This window comes from Protopterus annectens, chromosome 7.part1 (genome assembly GCF_019279795.1).
Source record: "Protopterus annectens isolate FY-2018-M chromosome 7.part1, PAN1.0, whole genome shotgun sequence".
In the NCBI taxonomy this organism is placed as follows: Eukaryota; Metazoa; Chordata; order Ceratodontiformes; family Protopteridae; genus Protopterus; species Protopterus annectens.
The window spans coordinates 251889860-251911297 of record NC_056740.1 but is presented as its reverse complement, the minus strand read 5'-3'; the positions used below and the strand labels follow the sequence as shown (position 1 = coordinate 251911297).

At 42.8% G+C, this 21438-nt stretch overlaps 1 protein-coding gene across 6 annotated transcripts in view; it reads right to left on the bottom strand.

The window, feature by feature from the left end:
* TASOR (transcription activation suppressor) overlaps positions 1–21438 on the bottom strand; it is a 2736533-nt gene that overhangs the window by 1178943 nt on the left and 1536152 nt on the right. The gene's annotated exons all lie outside the window — the stretch shown is intronic.

Genomic DNA, 21438 nt, shown 5'->3' with positions numbered 1-21438 from the left:
CCTGAATATACCCTCAGAAGCCGGTGTCTTGCACAGCGGCTCCAGACCATTCCAAGGTAGAGACATCCGCAGGTTCCAACAGTTGAAGCATCTCGCGGCATACCGGACTCCGAATGGGTCCCAGTAGAGGCCTTCGAATCAGAAGTAGTGGGTATCAGGGGCTGCGAAAGTGCCTCACTGAGTACTGGCGAACTGGCTTAGGAGAAGTGTCTTTGGCAGCTTTGGACCTAGGTGGCCTGTCTCTGTCTTTATCTTTGCGTTTTTTCGGAATATCGGCAGTCGAAAGGCTTACCGAAGACATATCAGGATAACTGAACCAAGTACCAAAATATTTAGAAGCGAAAATATACAGACAATGGACAGTTTGTGGTTTAAATAAGGCACAAAACAGACTGCGAGGTACGTCGTGGTCATGGCCTAGGCAAGGAATACAGTACAAATGAAAATCTTTATGAGATATTTGCTTTCCACAAGAAATGCAATTATTTACTTTTACGAACCAAAAACTGCAAACTTCAAAGTAAAACTCAAAAACGAACATTTATTTTGTAACTTGTTTGATGTCAGTTCCTGTGAATGTAACTGTTTTTTCTGAGGAAGTTCATGTAATAAATGAGTGAATGAAAGCGCTAAATCTATTCATTTTCTAGTGGTCATTGGATTTACACTTGAACACTGTTCATTTTTGAATTATTTACTTTTACTGACATCGGATTAGAGCAAGAAAAAGTTTCCCCAATGGGGTACTTAGCTTTTAGTTGAAGACTTCGGTTCTGAAACTCGAAAACAAAAATTTCAGGAATCTGCCGACCAGTACTTGCGATCACGGAAGAAGAGACAGCAACTGACACAGTATCCAAGACTTTGTTAATCAGGCCGACTGAGGGCTACTGCAAGCAGATAACCCAAATGTGATGACTGCAACAGAGAAACACAAACATCTGCTTCTGCTACGGGCTCCATGGCAAGACAGACTGATGTAATTATGTTGGCTGCCTTGCTTTATAGCACTGACAACCTGACGTCAAACTACATGCGACAGCAGCCAGCACACAAAAACATTGACTCTGGTATTCGGGCCGGCCGAGGGCTACCACAGCAGGGATAACCCACAGGTGATGACTGCAACAGTGAAATAAAAAGAACATCAGCAATAGTGATTAGCCAGACACCTGCTGTCATGGTAAGTTCTTACACAACTGTAACATGTTCTTATTAATCACTGTTGCAGTATTACTAACTACTATGAAGAGTTCCAAAACTTTCTAAGTGTCTAGGGAGAAGAAATGAGGAAGAGAACTGGAATCTAAGATTCTCTCCATGGTGGACCAAGCAAATCCAGCCCTAGCCCTAAAAATGGCATTGATCTTGTAACGTTTGGTAAAAATAGATATATGGAACCAAACAGCAATTCCAAAATGTATCAAGACATTTGAAAAATGATCTAGAAAAGGCAACAGCTGTGGTACACTGCACCTGGACCAAACCCAGAAGCTCCTTAACATGAAAAGAGTAACAAAAGGCAATGGCAGAATACATCCAATTAGAAATAGTTATCTAGAAACAGCTGGTGAGACTTTTGAACATACAACCCTTATTATGAGGTTAGGAAGATTATCACTCCAGTTCAAAGACAGCTCACTGACCACCTTAGGAATAAAAAGTGGGATAGTCCTGAGTTTAACCCTTTATGAAAAAAAAAAGGCCATCAGAGATTTGACTTCAGAAACCTTTTTGGCAGTTTCCAATAACAGGACTACCTCCAAAGTAGAAAAAAATTAGGTTAATAGGTTCAGAGATGTTTATTAGGATAACCACAACAAGGGTCGTTTTAAGCCTGGCCATGCATCCCAAATCTCTGGCAAGTTCTGGTATCTTTGATAAGTGTAAGCAGGGTCTTGGGAGATGAAACATTAACAAGCAGGGGCTTAGGCGATGAACCCTCTAAAGACTGCCTGCGTCCATCAGAGATATAGGTACCAAAGCCAGGGATGAATTCCCAGTTACCCATCAAATTATCCAAGTTAAACTTGAATTGGGTTAGGGAGGAACTCTGCCTCACATGGATGGGCAAGTCAGTTCCAGAGAAGGGGTAGTCACTGGGATACATACCTGTCTCTCCAGCGGGTCCTATTTATATCACAGGCAAGGTTTAAGTCTTTAGAATGGATAATTCTGGTGCTGTCTGTTTTGTGGAGGACCATCACAGTGGGGCTGACAATGTCCTGTATGCCAGGCATAGATCACCCCTCAACAGCCTGCAGGAAACAGAATACAGGGATAGGGTTTTGAGTTAGTTTGCATAGGACATTTTACTTACACTTTGTATTAATTTAGTGAGGAAACTCTGTAGATGCTCTAATTGTTGGATATGCCTAGTTAGGTACGTATTAAAGGAGCACTGTACTCAATGATAGGTCTGATGAATGCAGAATACAGTGGAACAATGACTTCCTTAGACCTAGATGCCATACCTTTGTTTACAAGTTGCTCAACATAGAATTATTTCCTCACTACTGTAGACATGTGATGGTCAAAGGCTAGATTACTGTCTGTGTGTGTCCCTAAGTCCCAGAGTACTGGGTTAACTCTAAGGGGTGTTTTGTCAATATGATACTTACCAGGAGTGGCTGATTTCCCGAAGGATACTATTACACATTTCTTGGCATTTAATGTTAGTCCATGGCTCTGACACCAGCTGTTTTGTCTGTGTCAGCCCTTTCTGGAGAACATGTGTCAGTGTGGGATTCAATGACAGCTCCTAATCTCCAATATTCTGCAAATTTAGTCAGCCAGAGACCAATGACATTGACCTTGACTTCAAAGAAGTTGTTGTGTCTTTCGGCTTTTCCCGGTTAGGGGTCGCCACAGCGGAACTCCGTTCCGTTAATGATTGGAAGTTGATTTTTACATGCCGAGTTGCCAGCCCTGACACACAACCTTCAATGAAGGTACGCCCATTCACGCATGTCTCCACGCAGAAGATGCTCTAGCTGAGAATCGAACCGGACTGTGTCTTACTGTGAGGCGACAACGCTACCACAGCACCACCACTGCGGATTCAAAGTAGTAAATCCCAAAAAGAAGCAATCCAAGGACTGATCCCTGAGGGACTCCATTTGTGACTTGACTCCTTGAAGAGGTGGACTCCCCAATTCTAACTTCCTGGGTCCTATCTGTTAGCTAGTTGGCTATCCACTGGGTGATGTACGGGTTTGTACCCAACCTCTTAAGTTTGTCAACAATATCTTAGTGGGGTATTGTGTAAAATGCCTTGGTCAAGGTAAGCAGTGTGAACCATTCTGCCCTCATCCATTGTGTTGGTGACCACCTCAATACTCACTACGTTGAGTAGGCATGAACTGCCCTTGATGAAACCAAATTGGGTTGGGTCCAGTGTCTGGAGGTTTATCATATCATTACTGAAAATTTCCATAATAATTCTTTCCATGGCTTTGCATATAAGACAAGTGAGACTTACAGGTCTGTAGTTTCCATGGTCTGTAAATGGCCCACCTTGATGCAGAAGAATGACGGTCGATGTTCTCCATTCATGAGGCATGAAGGCTGTTTGAAGGCTACAGTTAAACAGTAATTCCAGATGGCCTGATAGGCCCCGTTTCATGATATTTAAGGGCATCCTGGCATATTGTCTGTGCCTAGTGATGCAATGTCTTGGCCTTAGAGAGAGATTTAAGGACCTGCTCCCTTAGTGATAGCATGGGAGTTATATTTGATGGTATTTCCACAGGGAAGGTTGATGGGGAGAGAGGGGTAAAGTTGGAGATGAATTTGTCGGACAGTAGGTTTATTATATCTTCTGGTTCAGTATAAGTGGCTCCATTTACAATGAGTTCTGCACACAATTGTGTACTGCGCCTTTGAGGTTGTGGACACAACTAAAGAATGCCTTGTGGTTGTCCTTGGCCTGGAAGGCCAAATTTACCTCAAATTTGGCTTTGGAAGACTTTGTCATCAGAGTTATTTGTTTAGTTTGATGAGAGTGCTTTTATTCTGCTGGGTGCTGCACCTCCTAATTTTTGCCATAATTTTCTTCCTTCTGTTATATAGCCTATTAATTTTTTGATTCCAACAGGCTGGCTTATCTTTTAAGTTAGTTCTGTACTTCTTCTTGGTGAGCATGCAGCTATTAACATGCTTGTACGGGTTTCTCAGGGCTTATGGGGGCTTGAAATTTTGCCAGATTACCACAATAGCAGGAAGTTAGCCTTACAATAGTTCCTGAATATTCCAGGGGTAGCTGTGGGCCCAGGTTATATTTTTAATTCAAGAGAGACCATTTTGTGGTCCAACCTTAGGGGGTGTGCAGCACTCTACCATGTTAGTGAAGACCAGTATGGTTGCACCCCTGGTTGTACTGACAATCTGGTCCAGGGAGATTGTGTTTACAAAATCCGGGAATCTCTGTACCTGTACATTTGGTGTCGTATAGGATTCCCAGTTAATATTGGGGTAAAGTCACCCATAAATATGGTATTGCGTTGGATAGTGAGCATTTCCAATAAGTTTAAATATATGGTATGGGTTTGCTGGGTGATGGGGAAGGACCTATAGCTTGCAAGAAAGTGGTACTAGAGTCTGCCTATGGTGATTTGAACAATGAGTAGCTCAGGTGCATTGTCATGTTTGACCAGCCTTGAGGTATATTTATTTTTGACGTAAATCGAGACAACTCCACCATTAGTCCCGGTCTGTCTAGTAGCTGGTCTAAATGTGTGAAAGGTATTATAACCTTGCACTGTCGGTGTGCTCTCCATGGCTTTACACCATGTCTCGGTGACAGTACGTATGTCAACATTCTCTAGGGTGAAGACAGCTTCTAGGGAATGGAGTTTTTTTTGTTTAGACTCTAATTTACAGACTCTAAAGTTAGACATTAAAGACATACATCAGGTCCCAAGGAAGAAGGATGGATTTTCTACATGGCCTAATGTGAAGAACACCTTTAAAGAATGGTTTGATCTCAAAACATGAAGACAAAGGTAGATCAGAATGTCTGATGTGCTTTTATGGAAGCATATGCCAGCCCTGCATTGAGTAGCTCACACAAAGACAGAATTACAGGAAACCCCACTTCATAAGAGTCCTTATTCTTTTTGTGTCACCACATAGAAATTCTCTTTCATTTAGAAAAAAAGATTTTATAGGTGCAGGTTTCCTGTCTTCCTGTAATACCTGCAGCATGTCCTCTGAAAACTGGTGCAAAAAAGTTATTAGAATCTGATCAGCCAGATGGATCAGATTCAGAGTCTGGAAGTTCAGATTAATTAGAGAACCATTCTGCTGTATGAGAAAGTTTAACCTGTAACAATTTGTGGCAACTGCCCTGAGCCAGATAAAAGAAAACAGGGAGACAATGCTTCCTGTGTCAGAAGGGAATCGCCAGCAAGATTTTTTTGCCTTTTTTATTTTCAGGACAACCTAGTGAATCAGCAGCAGGGAAGAGAAAAGTACAGTTGTGTACACTTACCATAAATGTAGATGTTCGAGTGTATTCACTGTTGTATCATTACATTTGGGTTCCCCCCTGCTTGTTTATGTACCACATAACTGTGGTGTTGTCTGTCTTTACCAATAACTGTCCTGGAAGGATGTAGTCTTTGAAGGCTGTCAGGGAATTTTGTACAGCTAACATTTCTTTTTGGTTCATATGCAGGTGCATCTGACTCAGGTTCCATTTGCCATGAATGCACTGCCCTGCCAAGTGAGCCCCCCATGTATAGTCTGATGTGTCTGTTGCTTGGGTTTGGGCAGCAGGAGGTAGAGTGAAAGGGAGCCCCTTGTTGTGGTAGCAGGCCTCTGCCCACCAAAGGAACTCTGTCTTTATACAAGGAATGATAGGAATCACTGATTCCATGTCCTGAGAATGCTTACACCATAGGCTTTTTTAGATACCACTGTAGTTTCCTCATATGCAGTCTTGCATATAGAATTAATAGAATGCAAAAGGCCATGAACCCCAGGGCTTGCAGAATTTTCCTTGCAGATAGCTGGGTCTTTGTGGCCAGTAGTTTGAAGTAGGTTGTCAAATAAACTTATTTCTCTGGAGTGAGATAAGCCATCTGGGAAGTTGTGTTCAAGCTTGCTCCCAGGAATACAATCTGTTGGCAGGGTACTAGGTGAGATTTATTTTTGTTTACGGTGTACCCCAGTTAGGTTAGAAGATTCTTTACGAATGCCAGATGTTTTAATAGTAAGTCCTGGCTTTCTGCCTGAATCAGACAATCGTCCAGGTATGGGTATATTTGAATATTTCTCTGCCTGCAAATGCAATGGCCAGAGCTAAACATATTGTGAATACCCTGGGCGCAGTAGATAAGCCAAAGGGAAGTGCGCAGAGATCTGATAGTGCATGGAGTGTGCCCTGAAGCACAGGTATTTCCTACAAGATTCCCTTATTGGAATGTGCACGTAAGCTTCCTTTAGGTCTAAGTTTGCCAACCAGGCATCTTTGCCTAGCATAGGAAGCAGCTGTTGAAATTATGAATTTTGTGATTACCAAAAACTGTTTAGAATAGAGAGGTCCAGGATAGGATGCCAGGAGCTGTCTTTTCTGGGTACCAGGATAAGTCTTGAATAAAAACCTTGTCCCCTTTCTTCTGCTGGGACAGGCTGAATAGCCCTGATACTTAGAAGAGAGAACCTGCTGTTGAGCCCCTGTCCACTGATTTGGGGGTAGGTGTGGCCAACCGTATGGGGTTGGTAGGGTGTGGAAGTGGAATCTGTATCATTGGAAAACTATATTTAAAACCCATTTGTCCTGGGTAATGAGTTCCCAGTTTTTTGCATGCAAGGCGAGCTTTCCTCCTAAGGGAGCAGGCAGTTGAGCAGGGCTTGGAAGGGTTAAAGTTAAGTCATTGTGACATTTTTCCGTAGGGGGGTGTCTTACTACTTCCTGCTTTGGAAGTGGGAGCCCCCGACTGCTTAGGCCTGTGCGTAGCCTGAGACTGTAACCTAGGTGGTCTGCTGTTCCTGGGTTTGGACTGAGAAGGCCTGGAAGAGACTGGAAAGGACCAATTCTTTGAAAGCCAATGGCTACTAAATCTTGGAGGCTGTACTTGCAGGAAATCTTTACAGTTTGCATAGATTTAGCTTTTTCCTCCATCTTTTTGAGGACTACTTCCGCTTTGTTGCCAAACAGGTGGTCTTGGTTTAAGGGAGCATCCAGTAATTTAACTTTAACATGATCTGGCAAATTTTGCTCCTTAAGCCAAGCATGCCTTCTACAGAGTCAAACCCATATTGCAAAGTATGTTTACCAACTTGTTCAGCAGAATGCATTAAATCTTGTAATTCTTTGTGTTCAGCAGAGTCAGGAATCAACATCATTTTCTGTTTAAGTAGTCCCATAATATGCTGCTGGTACTTTAACATATGAAACTGGCAATTTAAAGCCCTAATGGCCAAAGTAGCAGAAGTGTATACCTTCTAACCCCATCTGTCCAAGGCTCTAGAATCTCCATCAGAAAGGGTAGGATTTTTGACAGCAGTAGCCTTAATGCCCTTTGGTCCTTGGGAAATGGTCTCTGGATCCGAAGTAGGATTCTTGAAGCGGAACTTGAGAGTCAGGTACTCTAATACCTGTCAGGTTTTCTGGTAGCTGGAGGTAAGGTGGCTAGGGACAGGCTAGATTTCAAGAAAGCATCATCTACAATGTCCAGAACAGGAGGGATAGCTAAAGGCCTGTGTTGAGGAAGGAGTAAGAATTCCCTAAGCCTCTTTTTGGAGTCAGAGTAATCCTGGCTTTCCCAGCGCAAATGCTCCCTAAGAGTGTGCAAGGTTTCACCAAAAGAAAAGACCTCTGGAGGAGAAGCAGAGGGAATGGAATCTTCTGCATCAAAATCCTCATTAGGTAGATAAGGGCAAATCCTGGTAATCAGAAGAAACAGAAATATCAGAATCCTGATCAGAAGAATCAGAAGGAAAATCTGTGCTAGGTCTCATAGAGGGGGAAGGCTGGCTTCCCCTAATTAAAGTAATAAGGTCTTCAGCCATTCTAAGCATTTGATTTTAGGCATATGAGCCTGACCATGCGGTTTGGACATCGGTTTTCTAGGCGTGGGTCGAGTTTTAGGCCTGGATGAAGAATATGGCGTCGCTTTAAAATGCAAGTTTGTAGGCCTGAATACACCCTCAGAAGACGGTGCCTGCACAGCGGCTCTGGACCCATCCAAGGTAGAGACATCTGCAGGTTCCATAGTCGAAGAAGCATCTTGCGGCATACCGGACTCCGAATGGGTCTCCATAGAGGCCTGCGAATCTGAAGTAGCGGTTATCAGGGGCTGCGAAAGCACCTCACTGAGTACCAACGGACTGGCGACTAGCTTAACGTACGCATCATCGGCAGTTTTGGACCTATGCAGTCTGTCTCTGTCTTTATCCTTATCTTTTTTCAGAATATCAGTAGTTGGATGGCTTACAGAAGCCATTTCTGGATAGTTATACAGAGTAACAAAATAATTTGCTGCACAAATAGACCTACGGCGAATAGTTCGGGAGTTGAATAAGGCACAAAACTGACAGCGAGGGACGTCATTGTCTGGGCCTAGGCAAGGAATGCAGTACGAATGGAAATCTTGATGAGGTATTTGCTTTCCACAGGTAAGACAATTGTTAACTTTTACTGACACTGGTTAAGAGCAAGAAAAAGGATCCCCAATGGGGTACTTAGCTTTTTTGAAGACTTCAGTTCTGAAACTCGAAAACGAAAATTTTAGGAGTTGGCCGACCAGCACTTGCAAACTGCTTCTGCTTCGGGCACCACGTGGCAAGAAAGACTGATGTAATGGCGTCGGCTGCATGTTTTATACCCCTGACCTGATGAAACAGAAGAAGAGACAGCATCCGATGCAGGAATCCAAGACTCTATTATTCAGGCCGGCTGAAGGCTACCTGTAGGCAGATAACCCAAATGTAATGACTGCAACAGTGAAACACAAAGAACATCAAGAGAATCTCCCCTTCCAGGAAAATGTCATAATATCCACTCCAAGTTTCTGGGCATGGAATCTTTGAACAAACAGTCTGAACAACGTGTTCTGATTCAAGACAGAGAAGAATCTGAAGAATATCCCACTGACGAGCAATATGCAGGATGACCTTTCTGTTCAACATCCATTCATAAGGCTCTGCCTGTGATGTGTTCAAGTAACCTACCAATGAATTACTCTGAAAAAATGTAAAATGCTTGAAGATAATGACTGTGCTGTATATGGCTATGTCAGAAACAGTCACTACCTACCTACAAAGGCAGTAAGATACTGCCCACCCTTGTTTATTAATGTGCCACACAACTGTGGTGTTGACTGTAAATATTTGAAGATTGCCCACAGACTAGGAGTGAAACATGGATTACAAGATTAAAATTAATGCCTTCATTTCCCCAATATCTATGCCTGTCTTGGAACATACACACCCTGAACCTTCACATTCATAGAACAGGCTCTCCAAGCCAGGCTGGCCACCTCTAACAAGGTTTTGGCAATGAGGAGAAACTAATAAAGGCAGCCTTGAAGTGAGAGATATCTGGGTGTTCCTTTTGATGTACATAAAGAGAGGAATTGGGAAGGTCACAAGATGGCAATGTTGTGTCCAAATTAATCTGAAATACCAGTGAACTTTCCTCATGTGGAATTTGTCCCCAGGAATCAAAACAGTAGCAGAGGTCATAAACTCCAGGCCTCTTGTGATCTCTCTTCTGGATGTCACATCTAAGGGAAGAAAGGACAAAGTATTTCTGTACAAAAGTCACCTTTCCTAAGGAAGAAAGACAAAGGCTGACAGAACTGAGCATACAACCCAGAAACACCAGATCCTGGGAGGAACAAGGCTGGATTTTTTGATGTTTAGGGGGAACCCTACAGAGAGAAGCACATTTACTGTAAAGTTGGGTTTTAGAAGAAGTTGCTTGCTCGTAGGAACCTGAAGAAGCAAATCGTCCAAGTATGGGAAAATCCAAATTCCACGTAGAATTGAAAATGATATTCGAAAACTGAAAACAATTACAACTTACTATGGTCCATATGGATTGCAATATGAAGATATATATTTTATGTCCATGGTAACTAAAAAGGCTCGAGGCAGCATCATGGGAAAGAGAGACTTCAGAGTATTCATTTTGAATTTTGGGACTTAGTAACAAGTTGATAAGGGAAAAATCTAGAACTTTCACTTTCCCTCTTTTCAGGGGACTAGGAAAATCCCTGAATAGAAAATCAGATCCCCTTATATGCGAAGGGACCAGTTTTATAGCTCCCTGGAGAAATAACTCCTTCAAAATTGGATGAATTAAGTGGAACTGGCTTGAAGGAACAAGAACACCAGATCTTTAAGGAAGAGAAAGCCATGACATCCTACAACCACTTTAAATGGCAGAAAAACCCAAAACTATCTTATGATTCATTCTCAAAGCTGAAAGGAATAAAGTTTCTTTGAAAGAGGCATTAGAATTAGACCAATACAGGAAGGGTGGGCAGCAGGCAGAGTCACAAAGAAGTTATGGCTTGTCAGGAAATGGAGATCGGGTCAGACCTCTTAAATTCCTGATTAGGTTTGTCCTGAGCATAAACCACTGGTTGCCACAACCAAATGCAAGCAGTGATTAAAGAAGGCTCCAAGATTAAGAGAGAGCAGGCTGAAGACCTGGAACTTGAGTGCATATATAGCACAACAGTTCAAGGAATTATTCAGGGCTCTAGCACCTCGAGGGCAGGAACAAATATGTGGAGTTAAAGAGGAATGGCAGTGTCATAAAAAAAGCAAGTGTAAGGACTACAGAACAGATATGCAGCCAAGTCAGGTATGGAAATAAGGTACAAAAGGAAAGCTGGTGGTTGGATGCAGGAAGTCATCAAAAGAAACCAGGAGTGTAAGAAAAAGTGGGAGACTGAAAAGACAGAACAGGCGAGGAAGAAATACTGGTTCCCTAATAAAGGAGTTGCAGTAGTAGAGAAAGTACGGTTGTGTACACTTACCATAAATATCGATGTTCGAGTGTATTCGCTGTTGTAGTCATTACATTTCTTCCATGAAGTCAGGCCGTCAGGGGTATAAAACATGCAGCCGACGCCATTACATCAGTTTTTCTTGCCCCAGATGTCAGGTGCCCCCTTAATTGGGAGCAAATAAACACAAAAACAAAAAGGTATACCTCAAACCAAAAGCAAATAAACCAAAAAAAGGCTTTTAAGCATAATAAAGGAAAGGAGAGGTATAGTCAGAAAAAACTAGGGGGCTGGAGGGAGGGTAACCAGGACTTACAGTGAATACACTCGAACATCTACATTTATGTTAAGTGTACACAACCGTACTATGTTCTTCATGTTCCACTGTTGCAGTCATTACATTTGGGTAGATTCCCAAAGCTATGGTTGGGAGGAGGAGTTTATACAGCATTAGGGCCAGCTATAAGGCCCTGCAAGACAGCAGTGGCATAGCCAGCTCTGGATTTAGAGAAAATTGGTAAATGATAGTGCTTGGTGAAAGTATGTACAGAACTCCAGGTAGCAGCTTCTAGGATATCCCTGGTAGGAACACCTCTGAGAAAGGCAGCAGAAGTAGATGCAGCCCTGGTGGAGTGAGATCTGGTCCCCTGGGGGATAGGTTTTCCATGGTGTTTATAGCAGAAATTAATGCAATGGCTTATCCATTTAGAAATGGTTCGTTTTGAAATAGCCTTCCCCTCTGTCCCTGCAGCAAATGCTACCAGCAATTGTTCAGATTTTCTTCAAGATTTAGTCCTGTCAAAGTAGAATCTTAGGTGTCTGAGCACATTCAAGGAACGCAGAATCCGTTCCCCTTTGTTCTGTGGACTGGGGAAGAAGGTCGGCAAATGAATGGACTGATTAAGAGCCACACTGGAAACCACCTTGGGCATGAAGGATGGATTGGTCCTGAGAGATACCCTGTCCGTATGAAAGATGATTAAAGACTCCACTGCCATAAGGGCCTGTAATTCAGATATCCTTCTAGCTGAAGTGATTGCTAAAAGGAAGGCTGTTTTCCAAGAAAGAAATTTTAAGTCTGCAGTAGCAGCTGGCTCGAAAGGAGGTAGAGTGAGCTTCTCCAAAACAAAGTTAAGATCCCAGGCAGGAATAGGAGCTCTCCTGGGAGGTCTCAAGTTTTTTGCTCCTCTGAGATGCTGCTTGAGCAGAGGATGAGAGAAAAGGGGTGGTTCTGTGTTATTGTGAGCTGAAATAGCTGAGGCATGGATTTTAATTGAGGAAAAAGACAGACCCTTGTGAATCATCTCAGTTAAGTATTGCAAAATCTGAGGTAAATTGGGCGCTGCTGTGCTCATCCCTAAAGATTGGTTCCAGGCACAGATCTTTTCCATTTGTCAGCATAAGATTTTCTAGTACTAGGTCTCCTTGTCTCCAAGATAACATCCATCACACGTTTGCTGAGGGATGATAAGGGTGAATTTAAGTGATTAGCCAGGCTGCAAGGTTCAATGTTGGAAGATGAGGGTGCAGAATTTAGTTCTCCTGCTGAGACAGCAGGGAAGGGGTCTGAGGCAGGTGCCATGGAGATATTTGCGACACACTGCGCAGGAGGGGGTACCAGTGTTGGCGCGGCCAGTCTGCAGCAATCAAAATCATCCTTGGTTTGTCCTGTTTGCCTTTTACTACAACTTTGGAGAGCAGAGGCAGAGGGGGAAAGGCGTAGACTGATAGGTTTTTCAAGCTGAAGGACAGTTCATCCACTTTCCAGGCTTGTTTGTGGGAAGTCCTTGCGCAAAACCTGTCCAACTGGTAGTTCTGGGGGAAGGCAAATAGATCTATGTCTGGGCTGCCCCATTCGCTTGTCAACATGTTGAAAATCCGTGGTTCCACTTTCCACTCGTGTGGGTCCATGAGGTTTATGCTTGGTCTGTCTGCCAGTGTATTCAAATTTCCTGGCAGGAATTGAGCTTGTAGATGCACTTGGTAGCACAAGGCTGTACTCCACAATGCCATGGCTAGTCTGCAGAGGGGGTAGGAATGTGTACCTCTCTGCTTGTTTATGTACCACATAACCATGGTGTTGTCCGTCTTTACCATTAGTTGTCCTGGAAGAATGTAGTCCTTGAAGGCTGTCAGAGCATTCTGTACAGGTAACATTTATTTTTGATTGATATGTAGGTGGCACTTGATTTGGGTTCCATTTGCCCTGAATGCACTTCCCTGCCAGGTGAGCCCCCAATGCATAGTCTGATGCATTTGTAGTTAGGGTTTGGGCGGCAGGGGGTAGTGTGAATGGTAGTCCCTTGTTTTGGTGGCAGTCTTCTGCCCGCCATAGGAACTCTAGGCATAGGGCACGGTATGATAGGAATCATTGTTTCCAGGCTGTGACAATGTTGACTTCATAGACCTTTTAGATACCACTGTAGTTTCCTCATATGCAGTCTTGCATTTGGAATTAAAAGAATGCAGGAGGCCAAGGACACCAAGGCTTGCAGCATTTGTCTTGCAGATAGCAGGGTTTTTGTGGCCACTTGTTTGAAGTAAGTTACCAAATGAATTTGCTTCTCTGGCGTGAGGAAAGCCATCTGGGCAGTTGTATTCAAGCTTGCACCCAGGAATGCAATCTGTTGACAGGGTACCAGTTGAGATTTCTTTTCGTTTATAGTGTACCCCAGACAAGTTAGCACCCTTTTTACAAATGCCAGAGGATTTAGAAGTATGCCCTGGTTTTCTGCCTCAATTAGACAATCGTCCAGGTATGGGTATATTTGAATATTTCTTTGCTTGCAAAATGCAACTGGAGCCAGGCACTTTGTGAATATCCTGGGCGCAGTAGATGAGCCAAAGGGCAGTGCAGAGAACTGATAATGCAAGTAGCCTGCTTTGAAGCGTAAGTATCTCCTGCAAGATTCCCTGATTGGGATGTGCAGGTATGCTTCTTTTAAATCCAGAGTTGCCAATCAGGCGTCTTTGCCTAGTATAAAGTAACTGGAGAAGAGTCAGCATCTTGTATTTTGGAATCTCCAGAAAGGTGTTTAGAGTAGACAGGTCCAGGATTGGACGCCATGATTTGTCTTTTCTGGCTACCAGAGAAAGCCTGGAATAGAAACCTTGTCCTTTTTCCTCTTCTGGTACCAGTTGAATAGCCCCCCCATGCTTAAAAGGGAAAGTACCTGTTTTTGAGCCACTGCCCACTGATTTGGGGGCAGGTCTGGCCACCCGTTTGGTGTTGGCAATGTGTGGAAATGAAATCTGTATCCCTGGGACACTATATTTAAGACCCATTTGTCCTGGGTTATGAGTTCCCAGTTCTTTGCATGAAGAGCAATCTTTCCCCCCAAAGGGGCGGTTAAAAGATAAGTGCTTGGTAATTTTAAAAGGAAGTCATTGAGACTGTTTACTATAGGTGGTGTCCTGTTATTTCCAGATTTGGAAGTGGAGGCCCCCCACTGCTTAATTCTGAGAGTCCCCTGGGACTGAAACCTGGGGTGTTTGCTGTGTCTGGGTTTGACTTGAGAGGATCTGGAAGGGGCTGGAAAGGACCAATTCTTAGTAGCCCAGTGCCTACTAAATCTTGGAGGTTGCACTTGTAAGAAATCTTTAACAGTTTGCATAGATTTAGCTTTATCTTCCATTTTTTTTAGAACTTTTTCAGCCTTATTGCCAAAGAGGCGGTCCTGATTTAAAGGAGCATCCAACAATTTAGCTTTAACATGATCAAGCAAAGATAGCTCCTTAAGCCAAGCATGCCTTCTAAGCACAAACACAGTAAAGTACAGTTGTGTACTTCCCATAAATGTAGATGTTTGAGTGTATTCCCTGATGCAGTCATTACATTTGGGTAATCTGCTGGCAGGTTGCCCTCAGTCGGCCTGAATTCCAAAGTCTTGGGTCCTGAATTGGTTGCTGTCTTCTCTTCCATGACATCAGTTCGTCAGGGGGTATAAAACAAGCAGCCGACGCCATTTTCTTTAGTTTGTCTTGCCCCCGATGTCATGTGCCCCCAAAAAGGTAGCAATATTCTAAATATTTATATTTATATATATATATATATATATATATATATATATATATATATATATGCATCAATATAAACTTTACCTTCATCTACAAGCAAATACACCCCATAGGTTGTAGAAGATAAAGGAAAAATAAACTGTGGAATGACAGGGGGAAGGCGGGAGGGTAACCAGGACTGCAACAGTGAATACACTCGAACATCTACATTTATGGTAAGTGTACACAACTATACTATGTGCTTCGTGTTTCACTGTTGCAGTCATTACATTTGGGTAGAATCCCAAAGCTATGGTTGGGAGGCTGGAGCTAAACAGCATTAGGTGAGGCTATAAGGCCCTGCAGCACTGCAGTGGCAAAGTCTGCCCTGGACTTAGAGAGGCAAATGGTAATGCTTTGTAAAGGTGTGAACAGAACTCCAAGTAGCAGCCTCTAGAATGTCCTTGGTTGGTACTCCTCTGAGAAAGGCTGCTGAAGTAGCTGCAGCCCTGGTGGAGTGAGACCTAATGCCCTTGGGCACAGGTTTGCCATGGTGTAAGTAGCAGAAACGGATGCAATGGCTTATCCACTTTGAAATTGTCTGCTTTAAAATAGCCTTTTCTTCTGATCCTGCAGCATATGACACTGGTAATCGCTCGTTTTTTCTTAGAGCTTTAGTCCTGCTTAACGTTGTAATCAAGGTTTTAATATGTGATTTTTAAGGAATTTTGATTATGAGGTTGCGTGCATTTTACTTAAAGCATAGTAATGATTTAACCCCAGGGCAATGAATTTGTTTTTTAACCAATTAAGTAATTATATAATTATTAGATTAATTACGTTGTATATACATATATATATATATATATATATATATATATATATATATATATATATATATAAGGTGTTTTTGTATGTAAAATTGTCTGATGAAGTTGGGGTATTAGCCCCTTCGAAAGCGCTCACAATTGAAGTCGTGTTTAACTGGCTGATGCAAGTTTTACTACTTTCGTGACCACCCTGTTTGTGTTTAAGTTTTACTTGTTCAATTTCTTCAGTTTGTTCGTAATGCCGGGTGAAAACAGAGTCGTTACACAGCAAAATGCAGTATCCACACAGCCGTTGTTTTCACAAGTGGATAGTCCTGGGTCAGGAATTAGTCCTATCCCCTCCGAGGCGAATGCCCTGGGGAATCTAACTGCTCTAGTTAATTTACTGCTTGGGTGAGTTGAAGCCCTAACACAGAAAGTGGATGCAGAAGCAAGGCAGAGTTCTTGTCAGCCTGGGGTCAACATGCGAAGAGAAGCCGGTAACTTTCAAGCCCCCAACGGAGTGGGGAGGTCGCAGCAGGAAATGCCTAATAGTAATGGTATACATATGGAAGGAGAACATGCAAACGCTCCAGTTCCGGTGTCCGGGAACCAACAGAGCCATAGTTTGCATCAAGTGGCACCAGTATCGGCTTCTAACATTCCTTCTATGGCGAATTATCTTAACAATTAGGATTTTTTCACAAATAACGCCGGAGCAGACAGAAGTAAACCCAGAAGGTAGGGTGAGTACTCTTTCTGAAATGCTTAACAATTTTGATCGTAAATAAGCTGCAACTTGAAGTAGCGTACTTGCAGCAGTGCATTTCTAAGAAGATTGTTCCGAAGGGGATATGACAATGGCGTTACCCAGTCGGTCTTATCAAAAATTCAACCTTCCACCTAGAACTTTTAGCCCTGTTTGATCGGCAGGGTTTTGAATTCCTACTTTCTTTAATCAATTTCTATAATGCCAAAATTTGTAACTTAAAAGGGGAACTGGAAATACTCGAGCACTCAATATGCGATGACAATGACTTTCCTAAATGTAAGTATAACTACACAAGACTTTTTACTAGCATTGAGGCCACCCTAAGTAAACTATTGGTCAACAAAAAAAGAAAAATTGATAGAGACATTAAAGAATATACAAGCAAAAGAGCTTACCCCCTCCCCCAGTGGTTTCACAAATACACTTTGGTAATGGATTACCCAATAATAGGGTAGCCCAAATGGATGCCATAGTTGAAAACATGGATGCTGAATCCCCCCCTGTGTGACACAGTAGGCAGATTAAGAACAACAATAACAATAATAATAATGTTGGACAAGGTGATACCCAACAACAGGGTAATGCAATTAGCACTACCTCAAATGATAATCAGGGTAGTCGCAGGGTGGGGAATGGGAGAAATGGTAACCAGAGCAACTGGAACTCAGGGCAGAGGAGGAATCGGAAAAATCAGCGGAGGAGATAACAGAACAGCTAGAGACACCACAAACTTTCCTCAGTTTACAGGGGGACTTTAAAGTATATAATTATACAGTTCTGTCAATTGATCAATCTCCAATTGAGTTTTTTGCTAAAGGCTTGTCCTTTGCACCTGATAGAAGGGATGACTTAGTTAGAACCATTATTGATCTCAAGCTTTTTGTACGCAAATTGAATTTAGCTTTCACCATGGGTACTAATTCTACACTTTTGAACACGTTGAGAGTTTCTAATGTTTTTAATCTTCCTCTACATGGTGCTTTGAGTACTTTTGAGAAAATGTGTGAAATTGATTTGCGATCATGTTTAAATTCCATGTCAGACATACAAGTTATTAATTTAAATATCACTAAAAATCAAATGGAATTTATTCAGCTTCTCAACCAGTGTAAAGTAAGAATGATGAAGCCAGACAAGGGAGGGGGGGGCTTGTCTTTATGGACCAATTTGAATATGAAACAAGAATGTTGAATTATTTATCTTCAGAAGCATATTCTCAAGCTAGATTAAATGAGGTCAATTCTGCATACAAAAAGATTAGAGGTGCTCTGGATAATTTATTTTTGGAGGGAAGCATTAATATTGACGTATATCAATATTTGTCTATGCCAGCTCCAAGGATCACAACTATCTTTGGTGCACCTAAGATGCACAAAAATTGGCAAACCCACCTTTTAGGCTAATTGTAGATGGAAGGGGGTCCATCACTTATGCTTGTGCTAAGTATGTAGACAATATTTAGAAACCCCTGATACAAGATGAGCCACAGATTTGTAGGGACTCATGGAGTTTTCTGGAAAATATAAATCAGCTCGAATATCATGATCAATACATATTTTTAGTTATTGTTATCAAAGATTTATATACTGTTATTCCTCAGCAGTTAGGAGTAGAATGGACTAGGAATTTCATGCTATACAAAAAGATGGATAATGCAAGCATTTACCTAGTCGAAACACTATTGGATATTATATTATCTAACAATTATTTAGTGTTTAATGGGCAAGTTTTTCTCCAAAATACCGGGATCGCCATGGGCTCCCCATGTGGAGGTAGTTTTGCCAATAGTGTCATGGCATATTGGGAACAGTTTCTTTTGTTTAATAATAGTATGTTTCTGGACCACGTTGTATGGTATACAAGATACCAGGATGATATGAGTCTCATTTGGAAAGGGCACATAGATTTAATCGAGAGTTTCATCCTAAGTATCACGGAGTTCCTTGAATTTACATACACTATTGGTGTGGACGACATTAATTATTTGGATGTTCAAGTTAGTAAAGACAAAATTAATCATAAGTTTAAGTCCACAATTTATAGGAAACCCATGTACTCGAATGCTTTATGACATTTTTCTAGCAGTCACCCTTACCACCAGAAAAAAGCGGTGGTTGAGGGTCAGTTTGTAAGAGCAGCACGGATGGTGTCGGATGATTACGACTACCTTGATGAATGTGAAAAAATTACAATAATGTTCACCAATAGGGGGTATCCAGAAATGTTAGTTAATGACATTTGTCACGAAGTAAGTATAAAAAGGAATTCATGACATTTTAAATCCCTATTATGCGCAACTAGTGCTAGTGAAAGCATAAGAGTCCAGGTGGAAACTAACAGTATAGAAAGTAGTAATAACAGGAACCCAGGCCTCAACGTTTTCTTTACTTATAGTTTGGATTATAAGAAAATTAAAGATATTTTTGTCAAAAATTGGGCCATAATTCTAGAAGACCATACATTAAGTAAGGCTACAGGGTTACAAGAAGAAGTTATGTACTCACCATAACGTTCGATGTATGTAGTCCATCTCGCCTCACATTCTTACCTGTGGGTTTGGAGCCGAATATCAGCTCCGACTCGGCCGATTTTACTAGCTCGAAGTCTTTCATTGGCTGGGCTAAGCAGGTATCCCATGGTGCACTGCTCCATATCCCCAGATCTAGTTTGCTGCGAAACTCATTTATACTCCATGCACACATCACATCCAGATAAAGAATAAGCTAAGCAAGGGAACTCTGCAGATGACAACCTAACCTCCAAATCCTCCAGGAAGGGGGTAGGTGGGAGGGTAAGAAAGAATGTGAGGCGAGATGGACTACATACATCGAACGTTATGGTGAGTACATAACTTCTTGATGTTATGTAGTCCTATCTCGCCTACATTCTTACCCGTGGGACAGCGTCCCTAGCAGCACCTACATCCTGGGTGGCTCATAGGAAAATACTCCTGAGAACTGTGGAGCCAAAGGAAGACCTGCCCCTGGAGACCACGTCCAATTTGTAATGAGAAACAAAGGTGTGAGGAGAAGCCCAAGTAGCTGCAGCACATGTATCATCCATTGACAATCTGGTTTGATAGGCTGTGGATGTGGAAACAGCCCGAGTAGAGTGAGCCTTGACCGGAAATTTTAGATCTCTACCTCCTGCTTGATAGATGAAAGAAATACAACTAGATATCCATCTAGACAGTGTGACCCTGGATACTGGGGAACCCCTTCGGTTTTCCCAAAAAGAAACAAAAAGTTGGTCCGACTTCCGGATATCTTTTGTTCAGTGTAGATAGAAGCGTAATTGTCTATGTACATCCAACTGGTGAAATCTAAATTCTGCCTTGTTAGAAAAATGGGGAAAGAAAACAGGCAACTCAATGGACTGATTTAGGTTAGACACGGAAGCCATTTTAGGAAGGAACGAGGGATTTCGTCTGAGAGAGACCCTGTCTTTATGGAAGATTAAATATGGAGGTTTGATAGAGGGGGCTTGAATTTCTGAAACTCGCATTGTTGAAGTGATTGCTGTTAAGAAGGCTGTTTTCCAGGTCAAGAATTTCAATTTGCAGGTAGCTGCAGGCTCAAAAGGTGGTAAAGTAAGGGCTTGTAGAACAAAATTGAGATCCCAGGGCATGATGGGTTCGGACACCGGTGGATGGAGCAACAGAGTACCTTTCAGGAACGCCTTGCATAGTCTATGCGCCATGAGACTAGGCTCATTCGCTACGTGGAAATTAGAGATCGCCGCCAGTTGAACTTTGATGGTGGCTGATGCGGAACCCTGATGGAAAAGCATAGACAAAAACTCCAGAACTGAAGCTACTGGAGCTGTGTAAGGATCAATGCCTCTGGAATGTGCCCAGATAGAAAACCTTTTCCACTTACTATAATAAATCTTCCTAGTGGATGGTTTATGAGAGGACGATAATATATGAACCACTTCCGGAGACAAATTATGAAGTCTGACTAACGATGGAAGTGGGGTAGCCAGGCTGTCAACCGGAGGGTCATCAGGGAGGGGTGGAACTATCCCGGCGTGTTAGTAAATCTGGTTGAAGGTCCAGAGTCCAAGGAGTGTCCACAGTGAATTGCTGAAGAAAGGGGAGCCAAACTTGGTGAGGCCAGTGTGGAGCAATCAGAATCATTCTGCTTCCCAAGGATAGCGCTTTCTGAATCACCTGTGACAGCAAGGGAAATGGAGGGAAAGCATAAAGCAGACCGGAGGGCCAATCGTGAACCAGAGCGTCCCTGGGTGACTCTCCCTGTGGGGGGATCAGCGTGAAGTAGTTGCTGCATTTTGCATTGAGGGGGCTGGCAAAAAGGTCACAGCAAGGCTGACCCCATCTGCTGAAGATTCGCTCTGCAACCAGGCGATTCAGGAACCACTCGTAAGGCATCAGGATAGCTCTTGCTCAGTTTGTCCGCAATCATGTTGGACTTCCCCGGAATGTGCGTTGCCACCAGAAACCGTTGGGAAGTTACTGCCCAATGCCACACTCGCATGGCCTCTCTGCACAGAGGGTAAGATCTGGTTCCCCCTTGCTTGTTTAGATACCACACTACTGACATGTTGTCTGAGCGTATCGCAATCGTCCCTAGAGGAAGAACACTCTGAAGTGCCTGCAACGCAAGAAGCACTGCTCTCATCTCTAGGACGTTTATATGCAGATGTATCTCGTGCTCTTGCCACGGGCCTTGGACTGTCCTGCCAAGATAATGCCCCCCCACCCCATCTGGGAGGCGTCCATGGTCACCGTGGCAACCGGGATGGGTGGAACAAAGGGCTTTCCCCTGTTCAAATTGTTGGTGCACAGCCACCAACCGAGGTCCTGCTTGCATCTGTCCGTGAGTAAGATGGGATTTGACAGTGGAAGTCTTTGGAGAGACCATTGAACAAAGAGGAG